Source organism: Phyllostomus discolor, chromosome 4 (genome assembly GCF_004126475.2).
Source record: "Phyllostomus discolor isolate MPI-MPIP mPhyDis1 chromosome 4, mPhyDis1.pri.v3, whole genome shotgun sequence".
NCBI classification, from domain to species: domain Eukaryota; kingdom Metazoa; phylum Chordata; class Mammalia; order Chiroptera; family Phyllostomidae; genus Phyllostomus; species Phyllostomus discolor.
In genome coordinates, this window is record NC_040906.2 from 209703810 (window position 1) to 209716330 (window position 12521).

Genomic DNA, 12521 nt, shown 5'->3' on the forward strand with positions numbered 1-12521 from the left:
TCGACCTCGAGGTGGTTTCAGGCCCTCGCGCCCCTGCGGCTGGAAGGGGACCCAGGGGCCAGTCCCCGGTGACTTGAGGGCCCGGCTGCACGCGCTATCCGCGTTGTCTGCGGGTGGGCGCCGGGACCTTTGTGCGCTCCGCCAGGATTCGACCCCAGGCCCCAACTTCGGGACGCAATGCCGGGTCACCTGGCTCAGTGCTTGGACCTGGAAATCGCAGGCCTGTGACTTTGTAAGACAATGGAGGAAGGAGAAAAAGGGCGTCGGAGGGCGACGCGCGGCAGGCCTTCCCTGAGGCCTGGCTCTAGGGGACTCGCCCCACCCGGGAGGTCGCGGGCACCTGTCGCCCGGTCCCCGGGCGGCCCGTCAATCACCAAGCCCGGCGCCCCCGGCTCTGAAACGCAGTAGCCCCGGAGACGCCGCGCCCCCATCCCTAGCCCGGCGCGGCGCTCGGGCCCGCCCTCCCCGCGAGTGTCCCCTCTGGACCCCAGGAGCCATGAGCGAGGCGGAGCTTGCGACCACGCTGTCCTCCCCTGGCCTCCCCCTCCCCTGCTCTGTGAGCATCTGCCCGGGGAGAACAGATGTGGGCACCTGCGGTGACAGGCCGCATATGCTCCGTCCTATTCACAGGCATTCAGACGCGGCCACAATGAGCGGCCTTTGTGCGCGGCCACTAAATATATTAATCTGCGCTCCCCAGAGCACCGGGCTGTTTAATTTTTCACTAGCAATAACATCTGATCTAATCCTTAAATCGGCTCCCAAAAGCCTGCCCTCCCGCCCTCCTCTTTTTCTCTCCCTCCCCACCCCCTCTCCCGAAAAACGTGTGAAGCTATTCAACCTTCCACCTGTTGCCGGCTGAACTGGGCGTGGGTTCCTGCCACATCTGATGTTGCTGGGGGCCGGGGTGGGGGCGGGGGCGACCGCGCGCGGGACGCTGTTGGGCCACAGGGACAGGGCCTGGGCATGTTGACCGAGAAAATATGCACAAAGTGCCCGAGTGTGGCTCCCCAAATGTTGTGCAAACAAAAAACGGTAATTATTAAACAGCGTCCAAAGCAACCAGCAGACTCATCCGCTGTGTGTAAGCGCCTTTAAAAATGTACACAAAGTTCCCATTTATCTTTTGGTTTATTAAACTCTGGGGGTTTTTATAAACACCGGTCAATAGGCCACACAGCAAAAAGGTAACATAAATCTCAGATGTAAGACTAAGATTTTTTCAGCAATTTTGTTGCTTGACTCCTTTATCTTAGCGCCCGTATTCTGTTTTGATTTGTTTTCAGCCACAATGAGTCCTTTAGTGCCATTGTGGGCGTCACAATGCAGGCGGACACCAGGCTGTGAATGAAGACAGAGGCAGTTTAAACAAACCATGCTCTTTCTTTCCTCTGCGGCCATTGTAATATGAATGGGCCTTCTGCATTCGCTGCTAGGAGACCGGCTTTGCAAAGCCCTGCTCCAGTAACTGGGCTGCAGAGAAAGGGACCCCAATAAACAGCCTAAGTATTGGAGGGAAAAAGAGGGGACACATTTAGTTGGGCAAGTGTTTTCCACCTTCCCATCCACACGTTCCTCAATCTCAAAATGCAGAGCCTGCTTTCTGGCACTGCATCCCCGGTTGTCCACACTTTCCTTCCCAATATTTCAAGTCTTACCCCTCCCTTCCACCCCCGCCAGGGCACCCAGAGTGGGGACACCACCGGATCACCATCAAGATGTGTTTTCCAAATGCTATTGTCTTTTAGAAAAGTGGGAACAGGTCGGGGGGCTGTTTCGCAGTCCTCACCACTGATAACTAATTGTAAAGCACTTCCAAAATGGGTACATTGAGCTGTTGCTAGGTAAACAGGGCCATGGCTGGTGAGTCTGGGTGTTTTAGGGACAATCTCAAACCATCATTTGTCTCCATGGCCCTTGGAACTGTTCCTATTACCAAGAGTAGGTTAATGAAGACAAGAAATGGAGCTGTCTTCAGGTTCTTAAGGGCCCTGCAAGAGTGCTTCTTGGTGGCTAGAGCTGAGTCCCAGGCCACCGCTGCACCAGCCGCACGCAGTCCAGCAAGTGGGGAAGCCGGGATTGGCTGCGGCACTGCCCGGTCACAGCTGGGGCTGGAGGCAGACCCAGCTGCCCCCAGCGCACTGCAGTGAGAAGGCCCCCTCCCGAACTCGTTTGTTCATCCGCTCTCGGGCCACCATGGCTGGGGGTCCAAAAAGAAATTAGAGCCACTTTTGTGACAGCAGCATCAGCTCAGACAGGGCCTGCCCTGTGTCCAATGACACCCAGAAACAACGTTCACCCCACTTGCAAGCAGTGCCTGTGAGGCCTTCACTACTCCTGCCCACAGAACCCAGTGAGAGCAGGAGGGGACCCTGAACCCCGGGGTACCCCTCCAAAGCCAGGCCTGCTGTCCAGGAAGATGTGGTGCTGAAAACCCGAAGTCTGGCCTCCAGCCCTGGATGCAGGAGTCAGATTGGAGCCTGGCCTCCGGCCTCCTTGCCAGTGCGCTGGCAAGCAGAGCCTTTGCCTGTCACAACACTGGCTTCTGTGCACAGCCGCCTTGCTGGGTGAGTTTCTGCCGCTGTGTTACTCACACAGTGAGGACAGGAGCCTCCCCTTCTTTGACTTTTGGAGTGTGTTTAGGATTAATATGCCTTCCTTAAATGCTCAAGAGAATTCACCAGTGAGTCCAACTGCATCTGGAGTTTTCTTTTTTGGAAACTGTTTACTTGCAAATTTGATATAATAAATAAATATAGGGTTACTCAGATTTTTAAATTTCTTCTTTGGTCAAGGCATTTCTTCATCTCAACTTAAGCTGGTCAAATAGTCTCCTTTTAATCCTTCCTGTGAGTAAGACCGAGACACCAGCTTCCAGGGTCGGTGTGGGTGGTCTGCTCACCTGCGTCTCACCACCATTGGTGCAGCCACAGGTTACCTGTCACTTCCTTTCCTTCAAGGCTCTCCTCTACTTCCCGTTGCCTACTGTCTGAAAGTAGTAAAGTCATACACTGTGTCTAGTTTTCTGGTTGTTTGTTTTATTTTTTAAAGACTTAATTTATTTCTTTTTAGAGAGGAGAAGGGAGGGAGGAAGAGGGAGAGAAACATCAGTGTCCGGTTGCCCCTCGAGTGCCCCTGCACTGGGAACCTAGTCCACACCCCAGGCGTGTGCCCTGGACTGAGAATCAAACCTGTGACCCTTTGATTCACAGGCCGGCATTCAACCCCTGAGCCACCACCAGCCAGGACTCTGGTTGTTTAGAGTGGAAGAACAAGTTCTGTAGTAATTATGTCTTCGTGGATGGAAGCTGCAAGTAACAGAAAACCCTAATCCAATACTCTTAACTACAAAGAAATTAAGTTGGGCATTCAAGCAAAATAATGAAAAGACATCCTCTCCTAGAACTCGTGGAATGAGGAGGAAGAGTGGCCTCCTCGCGTGTGCTCTGCCCTCGCAGGTGGCCTGGGGTTCAGACCGTGCTCACTTGCGCTCGCGATGCCTGCAGGGCCCGGAAGCCACAGACAGACCCAGGATGGTGTGCGAAGAAGCGAGACGTGTTCCTTCACGGGATGCTTTTCCTCAACCGTGAAACACTCTAGTCATACTCAGTTTGGGTCAACAGTGTAGACATCAGCATGTTTTTTATCATTGTGGCTTTTTTCTTTCCCAGTTTTTGGATGTGGAACTATTATTTAAATAAAACCTAAATAATGGCTTTTGTATTCAAAGGACTTCAACATTCAAATAAAATTGTTTCCAAATAAACCTTGAAGGCTGTTTGTCACCGAGAGAACCAGTCCCACATCCCTCCCTTTCCCCAGTTCACTCCATTCTCCAAGTCTCTTTTCTCCGTCTCTTCAATATTTTACTGTCCCTGAGTTCCGAGCTTCTCCCCAATTTCAACCTACAATTTTTCTTTTTTCCCTTTCCTACCTCCCGTTTTCCTTTTTACATAAATTCTTCATCCTGTCTGTAGACTCTCCCCTCCAGCTGGTGAAGCTGTCGTGTGTAACAGGGCCCAGCAAAGTGCCTCTGTGTAAGATGTGAATAGTCACATGTAAATTTTTTTCTCCTTTTACACTGATTTTTACATACAACTTTTAGTCTCCCAGGAAAGAGATTTGGAAGTAATCTTTGGCCTTCCCCTTCCTTCACTGTAGTGTATTGTAACCATTAGAAATAATTAAAGTACTTGAAATTTAGATGGATTTAGGTTTCAGCAACAATTGTTCCACTTATAACCACTTGTACTAGTTAACCAGTTTTTAAAACTTAAATTTGAAACTTTTTCCTTTTATCAGAGTAACACTTACAGATTTTCAAACTCAAATAGAATTTCTAGATTTATAAGGAAAAATAGCAGTTTCCCACACCAAACCTTCCCACTTCCAATTCCTTCCTTTACGTCTAACTCTCGTTTCTGATGTGGAGTCTTTCTTTTCCAGTTGTGTGTATCATCCATGGACTTCCTAACCCAGCAAGTGCGAATTTAACTCTCCAACTCCCCCACCCCATTTTCCCAGACACTGTGGGGGCCAAAGGAAAATAACTTTTCTCCCACCTAAGTTCTTCTAGTTGGGCTAATCGTCTAATCAACATGAAATAGGTTAACAGAAAAGTGTCCAAAATGTATGGATGACATGTGGGGGTACCCTAAGAATACACTTCTTAGGATGGATACCCCCTTAGGATGAGACCGAAGGATCCACTGGGTAGTCTGGACAGAGGAGGCAGGGATCTGGAATTTCAGAGGGAAAGCAGGTGGTTCGTGGGTAGAGGACCAAGAGCAAACACGTCGTAAACAGATCCTTTTGGGGCCGCCAGAAACAATGGGGAGCAGAGGGCAGTTAGACCAGCACATTTTGCTAGGTTCCTCCTTGTTGGCCACATGTGCGTGTTTTTAAGAATTTATTTATTTATTTTTAGAGGGGGGGAAGGGAAGGAGAGAGGGAAACATCAATGTGTGGTTGCCTCTCATGCGGAAAGATCAAGGGGGGGAAGATCATGCGCAAAGTTCTGTGTCCCCCACTGGGGACACAGACCGCAACCCAAGCATGTGCCCTGACTGGGAATCGAACTGGTGACCCTTTGGCTTACAGGCCGGCACTCAGTTCGCTGATCCATGCCAGCTAGGGCTCACCACTGAAATTTTGTAATGATGTGCCTCGGTGTGGCTCTTTTCAGATTTGTTGTGCCCTTTCAATAGGAGAGCATGTCTTTAGATTTGGGAAGTTTTCTTGAATTAATTCTTGAGTAATTTCTTCCTCTTCATTTTCTCTGCTCTCTTTCCTGTAATTGTTATTTTCAGATGTTGAACTTCTTAATCTTCTAATTTTCTTAAGTTTCCTCTTTTTCCATGTCTTTTTCTTGTTTTATTATCTGAGAGATATCATTAAATTTATTGTCTTTTATCAATTTTTACATTTATTAATTTCTGAATTTTCAAGAGCTCTTCCTTATTTTCTGATTGCTCTTTTATATGCTTTTTTGTTGTGGATGTAATATTATCTTCAGAAACTGTAAATAGTTAAGTTTTTATAACACGTTTTTCTTCTCCTAGTTCTTGGGTTGCTGTTTTGTTCATCTTTTCCTGTCTTCCTTGAACATGTTGATCCTTGGTCATCTGTACATATTTAGGAGGGAGGCAGTAGGCTTTTTGGAAGCTCTGCGGGGTAGATGATTGCTCAGTGGTAGGACTCATGTAAGCAATGGTGGAGGGGGCAGGTGGCTTTGGGCAGCCAGCCTCTGCTGCATGCGAGTGCGAGCCCCCTGCTCCTGAAGTCTGGTGTCCCTGGTTCCCACCTCACACCACTGGATCCCCACTTCCATCCCCCTCCTAGGTTTGCTGCCTGCCTAGAGGTCTTCTCCCCCGATCCCATCTCAGGTCTCACCCTTCCGTCCAGGCTCAGCTCACACCATACTTCCCTGCCATTGCACATGATAAACGTTACCCCAGGCTTACTCATTTACTTGTTTACAAACATAATGTATGTTTGCTTCCCCAACCACGACGTGCACTCCTTAGGACTAGAGACCATCGCACACACTTCTCGGTGTAACCCTAGGCACCCAACCAGGAACAGGTGCTTTTACCTAGAAAAAAAAACAAACAAACAAACATGTATCAACAGGAAATTAAATCCTTGCGTGCCAAATGAAGAGATTCCTTCCCAAATTGTTTAATGCGTGCATATGGTGTCCTTTCCATTTGGTTATTCTTTTGAGAGGTTGATCTGCCAAATGCTTTGGCCCTTGCAGGAGCCACCTGCCACGGTTCCTGCAGCCCCGCAGCCTCCGCCACCGGGGCTCGCGCTCCCCAGACATGCTGTGCGCTGGCGTGGGAACGAGACGCACCCTAACCTGACATTGTTCATAACGTTGTAATTTTCTTAAAAATAAATGGGATTGGTTTCAAGCCTATTTTTCTGCCATCATGCCTGCTACCTGCGTGTCCTCCTGGCCCTAGAGAAAAGGGCGGCGTCGCAGGCAGAGAAAGTGGGCTGCGCAGAGCGCTAGGGCTGCGGGACATCAGAGCGCGCGGGACCCCGGAGACGCAGTAAGGCCGAGATTTGGCTCAGAGTCCACGCTCTGTCCCGCGAGACAACGCGCGGCTGGACCTCGGTGCGCGCCCGGCCCTGAGCCCCGCCCTCCATGGGAGCTGTCGCAGCGCGGGCCCGCGCGGGAGCCCGGCGCCCGGCTACGCTTCCGCAGAAACACGGAGTCGGGGACTCGACTGCCCGCCGTTCCACGCGGCAGCACAGACCGCGCCAGAGCGAGGAAGTGGAGCGTCCCACCTGCGCCTGTGGAAAGCCGGGACCTCGGTCGCCGACCTCAGCCGCGAGGCGCGGTTTCCCAGACAACGGGCGCGGCGCCTGCGCACATCGCTCCCGCGGCTCGAGCGCTGCCCGCCGCTTTCCCGGAGCCTGCGCACCTTGCTCCTCTTGCACCTCAGCCCCGCCCACGCGGCGGCGGCGGTCCCTGGAGCGGAAGCTCCCTGAGCGGAAGCGGAAGTGCGTGAGCGTCCGCGGCTGACTGAGGTCTGCGCGGGCGTTTCTCAGGCGGTGCGGGCGCATCTCTAGGTAGGGCTGGCTCTGCGGGGCCCGCGCCGTCCTGGCGCCGCTCTCCGCCCGACGGCCTCGGCCCCGCTGGCTGCGCTCGTGGGTCTGCGTCGCGGCCGCCCCGGCTGTGAGCTCAGGGGCGGTCCTCGGTCCCCTGCCTGCCCTCGACGCTGCCGTTCCCCTCCCGGGTTCGCTTGCCCTGTCGCCTGCGGACCCCGCCGCTGTACCCCGCCGCCTCCCCTCAGGCGGCGCGTGCCGGGTTCCGGGCCGCCCAGCTGTCCTTAGCGGTCGGGCTGCCGCGGCCGCCCCCGGAGCCGCCGCGGTGTGCGTCCTCCACCCCCCGCCGCCGTCACCTCTGCGCTGCCCTGACCCTGAACCGCCGCTCCAGCCCCGGGCCTTCGGGGACAGAAGGTTGACGCGGGCTCGCCGCCGGCCCAGAGCTTCGTCGACGGCTCTGAGCCGTGTTTGGGGAGCGAGCGGCATGGGGAGGGAGCGGGACAGAGCCACCCCTTCCTGCCGAGAAGGGGCCTAGGTGTGTGGCGGCGGGACTCGACGGGGAAAAGACTGTGGTCGCCTGGGGGCGTGGGGGAGGAGGCGGTCGGGTGTGCGTCACGGAGAGACCTGGCGGGGAAGACGCGCCGCCGCCGCCCGCGGCTCCAGGGCCGCAGAGGCTGGCACAGCTGTGGCCCTGCGTGGTTGGAGTGTTTTCGTCTTTCAGCCTTTCTGTGTCTTTCTTCTCTTTAGTTTTTCTACCCTTTTGCTTCCCCCAGGTCAGCGTTCCGCGTTCCCACCGCTGGTGTGCCTGCCTCCAGCGCCCTTCCCGTACTTCCTTCTGCCGCGGGCTTAGGAGCCAGTTGTTAGACTTAAACAGAAAAGCGGTCCGTAGATGGTAAGTCGGAGCCGGAGGGAGCCTCCGATGGAAGGTTGTTTTAGTTTTACCTCGTGGGTTTAAAAATCTTTGTTGGGTTCTCATTCTGAGTTCTGAATAAACGAGGCTTCGAGTTTTACGGGTGTGCGCACACTGTTTTCTTCTGTCGGGCGACAGTGGTTGTGTTCCATTGGCCCCCGAGGGGCTGCGGGGGGTGGGAGAGGCCAGGGCCCTGCACCCGCGGTGCGCCTGGGGCTGGGGGGGGCCTTGCGGAAGGACAGGCCTGGGGCTGGAGGGCAGAGTGCTGGGTGGGGTGTGTCCCAGTGACAGGGCCGCAGGCCCCCGCGGGGGGGGGGGGGGGGGCTGACAGGTTCTGATCCCCGCTTCTCAGCAGCCACCTGTGACCTCCCACTGCTGGCGCCGCCCCGCTCTTCCCGCCTCTGCCGGCCGGTGCACCTGCTGCACTAGAGTCAGAGCAAAGCCGACCAGTGCCAGCGGGACTAGAGGGACGTTTGCTCTGAGGCTCTCTGATTAAAAACGTAGCCGTGTTCTTTGCAGAAAATGGGTAGGACAAAGAAACGTTCAAGTGTACAACTTCACGTGCTTTGACCCACATGCACGCCAGGTTTCTTTCCTGACCGACCTGGGCCTCTGCCTCCCTCTCCCAAGATCCAGGTCTTAGGCAGGGACTTCGCCTTGCCCACTGCTGTGTCCGCAGCTGCCAGCACAGGGCCTGGAGTGCGGTCAGCTCCAGAGGAACCTCAGCTGAGCGCAGGTGGGGATGTAGCTCTCGGACCTTGGGTGCGTCTGGGGGACCAGGATGCGGTCTCGCTGCCCTCCTCGGTCGCCGGCAGTTCTGTGGCCCTAGCGGGAGGGTGTGGGCTCTTGGGCAGCCAGAGCAGCCGGGTCCATGGAACCATGGCAGCCCCCACTTTATCTCCAGTCTTGCCGCCTTCCCCCTCCTCCGAGACAGCGCAGGGCAGGGCTGCTGAAATGCACAGGCTCCAGAGCCTTCACTGTGCCCTGACTTCCCTTTGGGCGCAGTGTAAACACACGTGTGGCTTTCAGGTCCCTGTGCCGGCTGGCTCTGTGGCTGCAGCCTCAGCTCTCTCCCCTTTTCCCAAAGGGGAGGGGTTATTTTTTTTCCATTTCCTGTGTTTGAGGCACAGACTTATACGTGAAGTTGCAGGTCAAACTAGATAAAACAGACGTGTTAAGCACCTTAGAAACATCCACTTAATAATAAAATAGATTACGGACTTGCTCTTCACAAACTTAAATTTGTGCCTTTTCACTCTTGCGTCAGGCCTCCCGTCTGCCTTGTCTCCCGTCTCCCTCAAGACAGCCACCATGGGTCCCGGACCCAGGCCGGGTCTTCCGGCTGCGTGTTCCCCACGTTCACAGTCTCTGCCCTTCTCTGTCCTGCAGTCGTGCCCCGGGGCTTGTTACCTGTTGGACACGTCCCTGCCGGAGGGCAGGGCTGGAGGTCTGTCTCGTGTGCGGCTCCGTGTGTGCCGCAGAGCTGCTTGCTGACCGAGTTAACCCAGGTTTCCGTTCAAACGAAACTGCCCTGGTGGTGGTGGGAGCTGAGAGCCGATGCGCTACCGCTTGGGATAGACAGCCTGTCGGAGAAGAATGACCAGGAGGTGCCTTTACTTTGCCTCAGCAGTGTCATGTCTAAGACTCACCCCAAGGAAGTGACTGACGTGCCCACAGATTTGCACACGTGGGCGTGATTCACGTTCTTTCCTACGGCTTACGGCATGGCGATAGCCTGTCCACTCAGCAGCGGGGCTGCACGGCTCACTGGGCACCCACACTGCGCGCCCGTGAGGACGGCTCTGCACGAGACGAACGTGCTGGTGTGGGGACATGTTCATGGCACCTGCAGGCACACAGTGGGTTGCAGAAGATCACCAGGAGTAGATACTCTGAAGTGTTTATTGCCATCCTTTGTCTCCGGAAGATGAGGTTGAGTCTTTTTTTTCTGTGATGTTCTGCTAAGAACATGGGTACTTTTTTACAAAATTTTTACAAATATATTCCCAATATTAAAACATAACCTGTGTTATAAAAGTTGTAAGTATAGTAAACCCTCACTAATATTAAATGGCTTTGTTTTAAATTTTCAGATAATTTAAGAATTTTGGACTGGTGCTGGGCAGATTTTACTGATTACATCAGTTTAGGCAACTGATGGATAAATTTATAATTAGATGAAATTGCATCACAACAATTTATGAGGTAGGTGTTATGAAGCTCACTTTGCAGATAAGAAAAATGAAGCTTATAGACTAAGGTGACCTGCTCAGAATTTCCCTGCAAGGAATGGAGATTAGAGTTTGACTCAGTGCGGATTTGTTCTAGAGCCTTCCCTTTTGCCAGCAGTACTGCCCGGCTCTGCCACTCTGCCCTAGGACACAGCACAGAGGGCACCGCCAGCTGCTGAGCATCAGATTGCTCAATAAAGGTAAATTCAAGGTTATGGTTCTGTTGCTCTGTAAGACATTAGCCAGCCTGTCTCCAACTTAAAGGAGCCTTATTTTAAGCAACTCCAGCTCTTCCAGTTCCCTCTGCACATGGGACGTGTCCCCGTGGCCGTCCACAGTCTCTCCCTCTGGACGTGTAGTCGGACCCCTCCTGGCGGCGGCAGGTGGTGGTAGTGGTGCGTTGCTGCTGAGGCGTGCGCACTCCGTTTCTCTGTCCGTCAGTGGTTGTGAATAAAGGAGCTTCTGGACTTGTCTGTCTTCTGTCCACTTCCTCGTTTACTGGTGACCCAGTACCTGGGGTTGGGGTGGCTGTGAGGAGAGCAGAGCCATTCCAGGGAGCAAGGCCGCCGGGGGGGGGGGGGGGGGGGGGTGTTCCCTGTGCGCTTGCTGGCCGCTCCCCGTGAGTCCCCTGCACTGGTGCCCCTCGAGGGCAGTGGCTCCGCTCGCGGCTCCCCCTTTGCCTGTGTTTGGAGCCTGTGAACTGGGTGATTCCTGATCTCTGTTTGCACACCGGCCCCTGACACCACCGTTAGTCTATTCACTCACACGCCCTGCGCCCGCACATGGAGGACATGCCGGGGGTGTCAGGGACGCGCCAGTGGGGCGTGTGCCCCGGGGAGGCTCCCGGTGGTGGAGCTGACACCCAGGCTGTGTTTTGGGCAATAAAACTCCTACCGAATGAGACAGAACTCCTGTTTTCTTTCTAAACAATGAAAGTTCTCTTGTAATTTGCAGGTAGAATCAAAGGTTTAAAAACCAAAAAATGTGTAAAAAGGCAACATCCACAGAATTATATTTTGAAGTGGTTTGCTCCCCGGCGCACTGCCCCCGTTGGCAGGTGGCGGGGTGGGCGGAGATGTGTGGAGCCGGAGCGTGGAAGGGCCTCTCGCGCCAGGCCCCCAGACCCCCGCACATCTGGGCCGTCTCTGCAGGTGCCAGGGAGAGCACGCAGGGAGGCGACGCCCCTGAGGGGGTTTGCTATTCGAACTGGGAGAGACGGGCTGCGTGAAAGACAGGCAACCCCAGAGCATGTTCAGTGGAAATAGTGAGCTTTTCACGGCTGCGGTGAGAAAGGAGGAACGGCGCGTGAATGAAATCAAAGCAGAGCCGAGCCCGACTCCTCGTGCAACAAAGGGGAGAGTGTTTCGGGAAACTCAGTGTTGTCACTTGCAGTTTCAGTAGAAAAATGCTGGAAACAAAAATCCCTTTTTGTTGGCTAGGGAAGGCAGCCAACTTGCACGTGGCCTGGCCGCTGTGCAAAGGGGGGCCTGGCCGTGGGAGCCGGCGGGGGCATGGGGGGACGGGGCAGTGAAGGCAGACTCGACTGCGTTCCCACTGGCTGCTGGTGAGCTTGGGGAGGTGCCCACAGCACCCAGCCTGGAGCCCGGCAAAAGACTGGGCGCTGAGTCACACTCCCACTCCCGTCTTGCTCACCAACAAGCCTCGAGAGCCTGCTTTTCTCAGAGCGAGGCGTGGAATAATGGCCTGGGATGTGGGGAGTCTAGGCATTGTGACCACCCTTGTGTCCTTGGATGCCGTCTGCAGACCTGCACCTGCCCACCACTGCCCCCCTGGCAGAAATAGGATGTCACCTTCCTAGACGCAGGGTCCACGCCTGGAGGTCCCAGCGACAGCCTTAGGGTTGAGATGGTTGGGTAGTCAAGTCCGGTCTGCCTCAGAAGCCGCTGGCCCTGTGACGGTCCCTCAGTGAACGCCACTCTGGGAGGAGCTCTGCGGCAGGCTGGGGTGTGTGCATCCATGTGTCCCACACAGTTAATAATGTAGTGTGCAAGGCTTCCCTACATTTCAGCATGAGTGTGTGTGACCTGTGTCCACCCGGCCTCTGTGTTTTCTTCCCGTAATGGCTCTTAAACAGGGAACTTCAAATTCTACTGGTGGAGCCGGTGTCCACCGACAGGCAGTAGGTGCTTAAATGGTGACCCTGTGCCGGTGCCTGTTCTTAACCTGGCCCTGTGCTCGCAGTGCCTTCATTTGTGAAGAAACAGAGCCGTCGGTGTTTACGTGCCCACGCTGTCTGCGCAACGCGGGTCCGTGTCCTCAGAGCGCGGCCAGTCTGCTGCGCTCGGTCCTCAGCCCAGGAGAGG

At 54.7% G+C, this 12521-nt stretch overlaps 1 protein-coding gene across 1 annotated transcript in view; it reads left to right on the top strand.

The window, feature by feature from the left end:
* Positions 1-6433: 6433 nt before the first annotated feature.
* Positions 6434-12521, top strand: part of FAM120B (family with sequence similarity 120B) — a 35512-nt gene continuing 29424 nt past the window's right edge. The window contains exon 1 of the mRNA XM_028504010.2: positions 6434-7080. The gene's annotated coding sequence lies outside the window, so the exon portion shown is untranslated. The remainder of the gene's footprint in view (positions 7081-12521) is intronic.